Below are 13,747 nucleotides of genomic sequence, written 5' to 3' on the forward strand. Positions count from 1 at the left end.
TCTATTCGATCCTCTCCACTATAATATCGTATCTGCTATCCTATCCTATCCTCTATGCTATCCTATCCTCTATCCTATCCTATCCTCTATCCTATCCTATCCTCTATCCTATCCTATCCTCTATCCTATCCTATCCTCTATCCTATCCTATCCTATCCTCTATCCTATCCAATCCCCTATCCTATCCTCTATTCGATCCTCTCCACTATAATATCGTATCCTCTATCCTATCCTATCCTCTATAATATCGTATCCTCTATCATATCCTATCCACTTTCCTTTAATATCCTCTATCCTATCCTATTCTCTATCCTATCCTATCCTCTATCCTATCCTATCCTCTATCCTATACTCTATCCTATCCTATCCTCTATCGTATCCTATCCAATCCTATATCCTATCCTATCCTCTATCGTCTCCTGTCCTCTCTCCTATCCAATCTCCTATCCTATCCTCAATCCTATCCTATCCACTATCTTATCCTATCCAATCCTCTGTCCTATCCTCTATCCTATTCTCTATCCTATCCTATCCTCTATTCTATTCTCTATCCAATCCTATCCTCTATCCTATACTCTATCCTATCCTATCTTCTATCGTATCCTATCCTCTATCCTATAATATCCCCTATCCTATCCAATCCTCTATCCTATCCTCTATCCTATCCTTTCCTCTATCCAATCCTATCCTCTATTCTATCCTATCCTGAATCCAATCCTATCCTCTATCGTCTCCTGTCCTCTATCCTATACAATCTCCTATCCTATTCTCTATCCTATCCTATCCTCTATCCTATCCAATCCCTTATCCGTTCCTCTATCCTATCCTATCCTCTATTCTATCCTATCCTCTATCCTATCCTCTATCCTATCCTATCCTCTATCGTATCCTATCCTCTTTCCTATCCTATCCTCTATCCTATCCTATCCTCTATCCTATCCTATCCTCTATCCTATCCTATCCTCTATGCTATCCTATCCTCTATCCTATCCTATCCTCTATCCTATCCTATCCTCTATCCTATCCTATCCTCTATCCTATCCTATCCTCTATCCTATCCTATCCTCTATCCTATTCTATACTCCATCCTATCCTATCCTCTATCCTATCCTATCCTCTATCCTATTCTATCAACTATCCTATCCAATCACCTATCCTATCCTATATTCGATCCTCTCCACTATAATATCGTATCCTCAACCCTATCCTGTGCTGTATCCTATAATATCTTCCATCCTATCCTATACTATATCCTACCCAATCCTCTATCCTATCGAATCCCCTATCCGATCCTCTATCCTATCCTATCCTCAACCCTATCCTATCCGCTATTATATCCTATCATCTATCGTCTCCTATCCACTATGCTATCCTATCCTCTATCCTTCCCTATCCTCTATCGCATCCTATCCTCTATCATATCCAACCCAAAATCCTATCCTATCCTCTATCGTCTCCTGTCCTCTATCCTATACAATCTCCTATACTATTCTCTATCCTATCCTATCCTCTATCCTATTCTATACTCCATCCTATCGTATCCTCTATCCTATCCTATCCTCTATCCTATCCTATCCTCTATCCTAATCTATGAACTATCCTATCCAATCCCCTATCCTATCGTCTATCGTATCCTATCAACTATCCTATCCTATCCTCTATCCTATCCAATCCCCTATCCTATCCTATATTCGATCCTCTCCACTATAATATCGTATCCTCTACCCTATCCTGTGCTCTATCCTATAATATCTTCCATCATATCCTATACTATATCCTACCCTATCCTCTATCGTATCCTATCCTCTATCCTATCCTTACCTCTATCCTATCCTCTATCCTATCCTATCCTATCCTCTACCCTATCCTATCCTCTAACCTATCCTATCCTCTATCCTATCCTATCCTCTATCGTATAATCTATCCTAAATCCTATCCTCTATCCTATCCTCTATCCTATCCTATACTCTGTCCTATCCTATCCTCTATCCTATCCTATCCTCTATCCTATCCTATCCTCTATCCTATCCTATCCTCTATCCTATCATATCCTCTATCCTATCCTATCCTATATCCTATCCTATCTTCTATCCTATCCTATCCTCTATCCTATCCTATCCTCTATCCTATCCTATCCTATCCTCTATCCTATCCTATCCTCAATCCTATCCTATCCGCTATCCTATCCTATTCTCTATCCTATCCAATCCCCTATCCTATCCTCTATCCTTCCTATCCTCTACCCTATCCAATCCTATATCCTGTACTCTATCCTATCCAATTCTCTATCCTATTCTATCCTCTATCCTATTCTATCAACTATCCTATCCAATCCCCTATCCTATCGTCTATCCTATCCTATCAACTATCCGATCCTATCCTCTATCCTATCCTATCCTCTATCCTATCCGATCCTCTATCCTATCCTATCCTCTATAATATCGTATCCTCTATCATATCCTATCGTCTTTCCCATAATATCATCTATCCTATCCTATCCTCTATCCTATCCTATCCTATCCTCTATCCTATCCTATCCTCTATCCTATCGTATCCTATCCTCTATCCTATCCTATCCTCTATCCTATCCTATCCTCTATCCTATCCTATCCTCTATCCTATCCTATCCTCTATCCTATCCTATCCTCTATCCTATCCTATTCTCTATCCTATCCTATCCTCTATAATATCGTATCCTCTATCATATCCTATCGTCTTTCCCATAATATCATCTATCGTATCCTATCCTCTATCCTATCCTATCCTATCCTCTATCCTATCCTATCCTCTATCCTATCCTATCCTATCCTCTATCCTATCCTATCCTCTATCCTATCCTATCCTCTATCCTATCCTATCCTCTATCCTATCCTATCCTCTATCCTATCCTATCCTCTATCCTATCCTATCCTCTATCCTATCCTATTCTCTATCCTATCCTATCTTCTATCCTATCCTATCCTCTATCCTAGCCTATCCTCTATTCTATCCTATCTTCTATCCTATCCTATCCTATCCTCTATCCTATCCTATCCTCTATCCTATCCTATCCTCTATCCTATACTCTATCCAATCCTATCCTCTATCCTATCCTATCCTCTATCCTATCCTTTCCTCTATCCTATCCTATCCTCTATCCTATCCTATCCTCTATCCTATCCTATCCTCTATCCTATCCTATCCTCTATCCTATCCTATCCTCTATCCTATCCTATCCTCTATCCTATCCTATCCTCTATCCTATCCTATCCTCTATGCTATCCTATCCTCTATCCTATCCTATCCTCTATCCTATCCTATCCTCTATCCTATCCTATCCTCTATCCTATCCTATCCTCTATCCTATCCTATCCTCTATCCTATCCTATCCTCTATCCTATTCTATACTCCATCCTATCCTATCCTCTATCCTATCCTATCCTCTATCCTATTCTATCAACTATCCTATCCAATCACCTATCCTATCCTATATTCGATCCTCTCCACTATAATATCGTATCCTCAACCCTATCCTGTGCTGTATCCTATAATATCTTCCATCCTATCCTATACTATATCCTACCCAATCCTCTATCCTATCGAATCCCCTATCCGATCCTCTATCCTATCCTATCCTCAACCCTATCCTATCCGCTATTATATCCTATCATCTATCGTCTCCTATCCACTATGCTATCCTATCCTCTATCCTTCCCTATCCTCTATCGCATCCTATCCTCTATCATATCCAACCCAAAATCCTATCCTATCCTCTATCGTCTCCTGTCCTCTATCCTATACAATCTCCTATACTATTCTCTATCCTATCCTATCCTCTATCCTATTCTATACTCCATCCTATCGTATCCTCTATAATATCGTATCCTCTATCATATCCTATCGTCTTTCCCATAATATCATCTATCCTATCCTATCCTCTATCCTATCCTATCCTATCCTCTATCCTATCCTATCCTCTATCCTATCCTATCCTATCCTCTATCCTATCCTATCCTCTATCCTATCCTATCCTCTATCCTATCCTATCCTCTATCCTATCCTATCCTCTATGCTATCCTATCCTCTATCCTATCCTATCCTCTATCCTATCCTATCCTCTATCCTATCCTATCCTCTATCCTATCCTATCCTCTATCCTATCCAATCCCCTATCCTATCCTATATTCGATCCTCTCCACTATAATATCGTATCCTCTACCCTATCCTGTGCTCTATCCTATAATATCTTCCATCATATCCTATACTATATCCTACCCTATCCTCTATCGTATCCTATCCTCTATCCTATCCTTACCTCTATCCTATCCTCTATCCTATCCTATCCTATCCTCTACCCTATCCTATCCTCTAACCTATCCTATCCTCTATCCTATCCTATCCTCTATCGTATAATCTATCCTAAATCCTATCCTCTATCCTATCCTCTATCCTATCCTATACTCTGTCCTATCCTATCCTCTATCCTATCCTATCCTCTATCCTATCCTATCCTCTATCCTATCCTATCCTCTATCCTATCATATCCTCTATCCTATCCTATCCTATATCCTATCCTATCTTCTATCCTATCCTATCCTCTATCCTATCCTATCCTCTATCCTATCCTATCCTATCCTCTATCCTATCCTATCCTCAATCCTATCCTATCCGCTATCCTATCCTATTCTCTATCCTATCCAATCCCCTATCCTATCCTCTATCCTTCCTATCCTCTACCCTATCCAATCCTATATCCTGTACTCTATCCTATCCAATTCTCTATCCTATTCTATCCTCTATCCTATTCTATCAACTATCCTATCCAATCCCCTATCCTATCGTCTATCCTATCCTATCAACTATCCGATCCTATCCTCTATCCTATCCTATCCTCTATCCTATCCGATCCTCTATCCTATCCTATCCTCTATAATATCGTATCCTCTATCATATCCTATCGTCTTTCCCATAATATCATCTATCCTATCCTATCCTCTATCCTATCCTATCCTATCCTCTATCCTATCCTATCCTCTATCCTATCGTATCCTATCCTCTATCCTATCCTATCCTCTATCCTATCCTATCCTCTATCCTATCCTATCCTCTATCCTATCCTATCCTCTATCCTATCCTATCCTCTATCCTATCCTATCCTCTATCCTATCCTATTCTCTATCCTATCCTATCCTCTATAATATCGTATCCTCTATCATATCCTATCGTCTTTCCCATAATATCATCTATCGTATCCTATCCTCTATCCTATCCTATCCTATCCTCTATCCTATCCTATCCTCTATCCTATCCTATCCTATCCTCTATCCTATCCTATCCTCTATCCTATCCTATCCTCTATCCTATCCTATCCTCTATACTATCCTATCCTCTATCCTATCCTATCCTCTATCCTATCCTATCCTCTATCCTATCCTATTCTCTATCCTATCCTATCTTCTATCCTATCCTATCCTCTATCCTAGCCTATCCTCTATTCTATCCTATCTTCTATCCTATCCTATCCTATCCTCTATCCTATCCTATCCTCTATCCTATCCTATCCTCTATCCTATCCTATCCTCTATCCTATACTCTATCCAATCCTATCCTCTATCCTATCCTATCCTCTATCCTATCCTTTCCTCTATCCTATCCTATCCTCTATCCTATCCTATCCTCTATCCTATCCTATCCTCTATCCTATCCTATCCTCTATCCTATCCTATCCTCTATCCTATCCTATCCTCTATCCTATCCTATCCTCTATCCTATCCTATCCTCTATGCTATCCTATCCTCTATCCTATCCTATCCTCTATCCTATCCTATCCTCTATCCTATCCTATCCTCTATCCTATCCTATCCTCTATCCTATCCTATCCTCTATCCTATTCTATACTCCATCCTATCCTATCCTCTATCCTATCCTATCCTCTATCCTATTCTATCAACTATCCTATCCAATCACCTATCCTATCCTATATTCGATCCTCTCCACTATAATATCGTATCCTCAACCCTATCCTGTGCTCTATCCTATAATATCTTCCATCCTATCCTATACTATATCCTACCCAATCCTCTATCCTATCCAATCCCCTATCCGATCCTCTATCCTATCCTATCCTCAACCCTATCCTATCCGCTATTATATCCTATCATCTATCGTCTCCTATCCACTATGCTATCCTATCCTCTATCCTTCCCTATCCTCTATCGTATCCTATCCTCTATCATATCCAACCCAAAATCCTATCCTATCCTCTATCGTCTCCTGTCCTCTATCCTATACAATCTCCTATACTATTCTCTATCCTATCCTATCCTCTATCCTATCCAATCCCCTATCCGATCCTCTAACCTATCCTATCCTCTATCCTATCCTATCCTCTCCTCTATCGTATAATCTATCCTCAATCCTATCCTCTATCCTATCCTATCCTATCCTCTATCCTATTCTATCCTATAATATCCTATCCTCTATCCTATCCTATCCTCTCCTCTATCGTATAATCTATCCTCAATCCTATCCTCTATCCTATCCTATCCTATCCTCTATCCTATTCTATCCTATAATATCCTATCCTCTATCCTATCCTATCCTCTATCCTATTCTATACTCCATCCTATCGTATCCTCTATCCTATCCTATCCTCTATCCTATCCTATCCTCTATCCTATTCTATGAACTATCCTATCCAATCCCCTATCCTATCGTCTATCCTATCCTATCAACTATCCTATCCTATCCTCTATCCTATCCAATCCCCTATCCTATCCTATATTCGATCCTCTCCACTATAATATCGTATCCTCTACCCTATCCTGTGCTCTATCCTATAATATCTTCCATCATATCCTATACTATATCCTACCCTATCCTCTATCGTATCCTATCCTCTATCCTATCCTTACCTCTATCCTATCCTCTATCCTATCCTATCCTATCCTCTACCCTATCCTATCCTCTAACCTATCCTATCCTCTATCCTATCCTATCCTCTATCGTATAATCTATCCTAAATCCTATCCTCTATCCTATCCTCTATCCTATCCTATACTCTGTCCTATCCTATCCTCTATCCTATCCTATCCTCTATCCTATCCTATCCTCTATCCTATCCTATCCTCTATCCTATCATATCCTCTATCCTATCCTATCCTATATCCTATCCTATCTTCTATCCTATCCTATCCTCTATCCTATCCTATCCTCTATCCTATCCTATCCTATCCTCTATCCTATCCTATCCTCAATCCTATCCTATCCGCTATCCTATCCTATTCTCTATCCTATCCAATCCCCTATCCTATCCTCTATCCTTCCTATCCTCTACCCTATCCAATCCTATATCCTGTACTCTATCCTATCCAATTCTCTATCCTATTCTATCCTCTATCCTATTCTATCAACTATCCTATCCAATCCCCTATCCTATCGTCTATCCTATCCTATCAACTATCCGATCCTATCCTCTATCCTATCCTATCCTCTATCCTATCCGATCCTCTATCCTATCCTATCCTCTATAATATCGTATCCTCTATCATATCCTATCGTCTTTCCCATAATATCATCTATCCTATCCTATCCTCTATCCTATCCTATCCTATCCTCTATCCTATCCTATCCTCTATCCTATCGTATCCTATCCTCTATCCTATCCTATCCTCTATCCTATCCTATCCTCTATCCTATCCTATCCTCTATCCTATCCTATCCTCTATCCTATCCTATCCTCTATCCTATCCTATTCTCTATCCTATCCTATCCTCTATAATATCGTATCCTCTATCATATCCTATCGTCTTTCCCATAATATCATCTATCGTATCCTATCCTCTATCCTATCCTATCCTATCCTCTATCCTATCCTATCCTCTATCCTATCCTATCCTATCCTCTATCCTATCCTATCCTCTATCCTATCCTATCCTCTATCCTATCCTATCCTCTATCCTATCCTATCCTCTATCCTATCCTATCCTCTATCCTATCCTATCCTCTATCCTATCCTATTCTCTATCCTATCCTATCTTCTATCCTATCCTATCCTCTATCCTAGCCTATCCTCTATTCTATCCTATCTTCTATCCTATCCTATCCTATCCTCTATCCTATCCTATCCTCTATCCTATCCTATCCTCTATCCTATACTCTATCCAATCCTATCCTCTATCCTATCCTATCCTCTATCCTATCCTTTCCTCTATCCTATCCTATCCTCTATCCTATCCTATCCTCTATCCTATCCTATCCTCTATCCTATCCTATCCTCTATCCTATCCTATCCTCTATCCTATCCTATCCTCTATCCTATCCTATCCTCTATCCTATCCTATCCTCTATGCTATCCTATCCTCTATCCTATCCTATCCTCTATCCTATCCTATCCTCTATCCTATCCTATCCTCTATCCTATCCTATCCTCTATCCTATCCTATCCTCTATCCTATCCTATCCTCTATCCTATTCTATACTCCATCCTATCCTATCCTCTATCCTATCCTATCCTCTATCCTATTCTATCAACTATCCTATCCAATCACCTATCCTATCCTATATTCGATCCTCTCCACTATAATATCGTATCCTCAACCCTATCCTGTGCTGTATCCTATAATATCTTCCATCCTATCCTATACTATATCCTACCCAATCCTCTATCCTATCGAATCCCCTATCCGATCCTCTATCCTATCCTATCCTCAACCCTATCCTATCCGCTATTATATCCTATCATCTATCGTCTCCTATCCACTATGCTATCCTATCCTCTATCCTTCCCTATCCTCTATCGCATCCTATCCTCTATCATATCCAACCCAAAATCCTATCCTATCCTCTATCGTCTCCTGTCCTCTATCCTATACAATCTCCTATACTATTCTCTATCCTATCCTATCCTCTATCCTATTCTATACTCCATCCTATCGTATCCTCTATAATATCGTATCCTCTATCATATCCTATCGTCTTTCCCATAATATCATCTATCCTATCCTATCCTCTATCCTATCCTATCCTATCCTCTATCCTATCCTATCCTCTATCCTATCCTATCCTATCCTCTATCCTATCCTATCCTCTATCCTATCCTATCCTCTATCCTATCCTATCCTCTATCCTATCCTATCCTCTATGCTATCCTATCCTCTATCCTATCCTATCCTCTATCCTATCCTATCCTCTATCCTATCCTATCCTCTATCCTATCCTATCCTCTATCCTATCCAATCCCCTATCCTATCCTATATTCGATCCTCTCCACTATAATATCGTATCCTCTACCCTATCCTGTGCTCTATCCTATAATATCTTCCATCATATCCTATACTATATCCTACCCTATCCTCTATCGTATCCTATCCTCTATCCTATCCTTACCTCTATCCTATCCTCTATCCTATCCTATCCTATCCTCTACCCTATCCTATCCTCTAACCTATCCTATCCTCTATCCTATCCTATCCTCTATCGTATAATCTATCCTAAATCCTATCCTCTATCCTATCCTCTATCCTATCCTATACTCTGTCCTATCCTATCCTCTATCCTATCCTATCCTCTATCCTATCCTATCCTCTATCCTATCCTATCCTCTATCCTATCATATCCTCTATCCTATCCTATCCTATATCCTATCCTATCTTCTATCCTATCCTATCCTCTATCCTATCCTATCCTCTATCCTATCCTATCCTATCCTCTATCCTATCCTATCCTCAATCCTATCCTATCCGCTATCCTATCCTATTCTCTATCCTATCCAATCCCCTATCCTATCCTCTATCCTTCCTATCCTCTACCCTATCCAATCCTATATCCTGTACTCTATCCTATCCAATTCTCTATCCTATTCTATCCTCTATCCTATTCTATCAACTATCCTATCCAATCCCCTATCCTATCGTCTATCCTATCCTATCAACTATCCGATCCTATCCTCTATCCTATCCTATCCTCTATCCTATCCGATCCTCTATCCTATCCTATCCTCTATAATATCGTATCCTCTATCATATCCTATCGTCTTTCCCATAATATCATCTATCCTATCCTATCCTCTATCCTATCCTATCCTATCCTCTATCCTATCCTATCCTCTATCCTATCGTATCCTATCCTCTATCCTATCCTATCCTCTATCCTATCCTATCCTCTATCCTATCCTATCCTCTATCCTATCCTATCCTCTATCCTATCCTATCCTCTATCCTATCCTATCCTCTATCCTATCCTATTCTCTATCCTATCCTATCCTCTATAATATCGTATCCTCTATCATATCCTATCGTCTTTCCCATAATATCATCTATCGTATCCTATCCTCTATCCTATCCTATCCTATCCTCTATCCTATCCTATCCTCTATCCTATCCTATCCTATCCTCTATCCTATCCTATCCTCTATCCTATCCTATCCTCTATCCTATCCTATCCTCTATACTATCCTATCCTCTATCCTATCCTATCCTCTATCCTATCCTATCCTCTATCCTATCCTATTCTCTATCCTATCCTATCTTCTATCCTATCCTATCCTCTATCCTAGCCTATCCTCTATTCTATCCTATCTTCTATCCTATCCTATCCTATCCTCTATCCTATCCTATCCTCTATCCTATCCTATCCTCTATCCTATCCTATCCTCTATCCTATACTCTATCCAATCCTATCCTCTATCCTATCCTATCCTCTATCCTATCCTTTCCTCTATCCTATCCTATCCTCTATCCTATCCTATCCTCTATCCTATCCTATCCTCTATCCTATCCTATCCTCTATCCTATCCTATCCTCTATCCTATCCTATCCTCTATCCTATCCTATCCTCTATCCTATCCTATCCTCTATGCTATCCTATCCTCTATCCTATCCTATCCTCTATCCTATCCTATCCTCTATCCTATCCTATCCTCTATCCTATCCTATCCTCTATCCTATCCTATCCTCTATCCTATTCTATACTCCATCCTATCCTATCCTCTATCCTATCCTATCCTCTATCCTATTCTATCAACTATCCTATCCAATCACCTATCCTATCCTATATTCGATCCTCTCCACTATAATATCGTATCCTCAACCCTATCCTGTGCTCTATCCTATAATATCTTCCATCCTATCCTATACTATATCCTACCCAATCCTCTATCCTATCCAATCCCCTATCCGATCCTCTATCCTATCCTATCCTCAACCCTATCCTATCCGCTATTATATCCTATCATCTATCGTCTCCTATCCACTATGCTATCCTATCCTCTATCCTTCCCTATCCTCTATCGTATCCTATCCTCTATCATATCCAACCCAAAATCCTATCCTATCCTCTATCGTCTCCTGTCCTCTATCCTATACAATCTCCTATACTATTCTCTATCCTATCCTATCCTCTATCCTATCCAATCCCCTATCCGATCCTCTAACCTATCCTATCCTCTATCCTATCCTATCCTCTCCTCTATCGTATAATCTATCCTCAATCCTATCCTCTATCCTATCCTATCCTATCCTCTATCCTATTCTATCCTATAATATCCTATCCTCTATCCTATCCTATCCTCTCCTCTATCGTATAATCTATCCTCAATCCTATCCTCTATCCTATCCTATCCTATCCTCTATCCTATTCTATCCTATAATATCCTATCCTCTATCCTATCCTATCCTCTATCCTATTCTATACTCCATCCTATCGTATCCTCTATCCTATCCTATCCTCTATCCTATCCTATCCTCTATCCTATTCTATGAACTATCCTATCCAATCCCCTATCCTATCGTCTATCCTATCCTATCAACTATCCTATCCTATCCTCTATCCTATCCAATCCCCTATCCTATCCTATATTCGATCCTCTCCACTATAATATCGTATCCTCTACCCTATCCTGTGCTCTATCCTATAATATCTTCCATCATATCCTATACTATATCCTACCCTATCCTCTATCGTATCCTATCCTCTATCCTATGCAATCTCCTATCCTATCCTCTATCCTATCCAATCCTCTATCGTATAATCTATCCTCAATCCTATCCTCTATCCTATCCAATCCTATATCCTATACTCTATCCTATCCTATCCTCTATCCTATCCTATCCTCTATCCTATCCTATCCTCTATCCTATCCTATCCTCTATCCTATCCTATCCTCTATCCTATCCTATCCTCTATCCTATCCTATCCTCTATCCTATCCTATCCTCTATCCTATCCTATCCTCTATCCTATCCTTTCCTCTATCCTATCCTATCCTCTATCCTATCCTATCCTCTATCCTATCCAATCCCCTATACAATCCTCTATCCTATCCTATCCTCTATCCTACCCTATCCTCTATCATATCCAACCCAAAATCCTATCCTATCCTCTATCGTCTCCTGTCCTCTATCCTATACAATCTCCTATCCTATTCTCTATCCTATCCTATCCTCTATCCTATCCTCTATCCTATCCTATCCTCTATCGTATCCTATCCTCTTTCCTATCCTATCCTCTATCCTATCCTATCCTCTATCCTATCCTTTCCTCTATCCTATCCTATATCCTAGCCTATCCTCTATCCTATCCTATCCTCTATCCTATCCTATCCTCTATCCTATCCTATCCTCAACCCTATCCTATCCTCTATCGTATCCTCTATCCTATCCTATCCTCTATCCTATCCTATCCTCTATCCTATCCAATCCCCTATCCTATCCTCTATCCTATCCTATCCTCTATCCTATAATATCCTCTATCGTATCCTATCCTCTATCCTATAATATCCCATATCCTATCCAATCTTCTATCCTATCCTCTATCCTATCCTCTATCCTATCCTTTCCTCTATCCTATCCTATCCTCTATCCTATCCTATCCTCTATCCTATCCTATCCTCTATCCTATCCTATCCTCTATCCTATCCTATCCTCTATCCTATCCTATCCTCTACCCTATTCTATCAACTATCGTATCCAATCCCCTATCCTATCGTCTATCCTATCCTATCAATTATCCTATCCTATCCTCTATCCTATCCAATCCCCTATCCTATCCTCTATAATATCCTATCCTCTATACTATCCTATCCTCTATCCTATCCTATCCTCTATCCTATTCTCTATCCTATCCTATCCTCTATCCTATCCTATCCTCTATCCTATCCAATCCCCTATCCGATCCTCTATCCTATCCTATCCTCTATCCTATCCTAACCTCTATCCTATCCGCTATCCGATCCTATCCTCTATCCTATCCTATCCTCTATCGTATAATATATCCTCAATCCTATCCTCTATCCTATCCTATCCTCTATCCTATCCTATCCTCTATCCTATCCTATCCTCTATCCTATCCTATCCTCTATCCTATTATATCCTCTATCCTATCCTATCCTCTATCCTATCCTATCCTCAATCCTATCCTATCCACTATCCTATCCTATCCAATCCTCTGTCCTATCCTCTATCCTATTCTCTATCCTATCCTATACTCTATTCTATTCTCTATCCAATCCTTTCCTCTATCCTATACTCTATCCTATCCTATCTTCTATCGTATCCTATCCTCTATCCTATAATATCCCCTATCCTATCCAATCCTCTATCCTATCCTCTATCCTATCCTCTATCCTATCCTTTCCTCTATCCAATCCTATCCTCTATTCTATCCTATCCTCAATCCTATCCTATCCTCTATCCTATTGTCTATCCTATCCTATCCTCTATCCTATTCTCTATCCTATCCTATCCTCTATCCTATCCTATCCTCTATCCTAT

This window comes from Halictus rubicundus, unplaced genomic scaffold (assembly GCF_050948215.1).
Source record: "Halictus rubicundus isolate RS-2024b unplaced genomic scaffold, iyHalRubi1_principal scaffold0055, whole genome shotgun sequence".
NCBI classification, from domain to species: domain Eukaryota; kingdom Metazoa; phylum Arthropoda; class Insecta; order Hymenoptera; family Halictidae; genus Halictus; species Halictus rubicundus.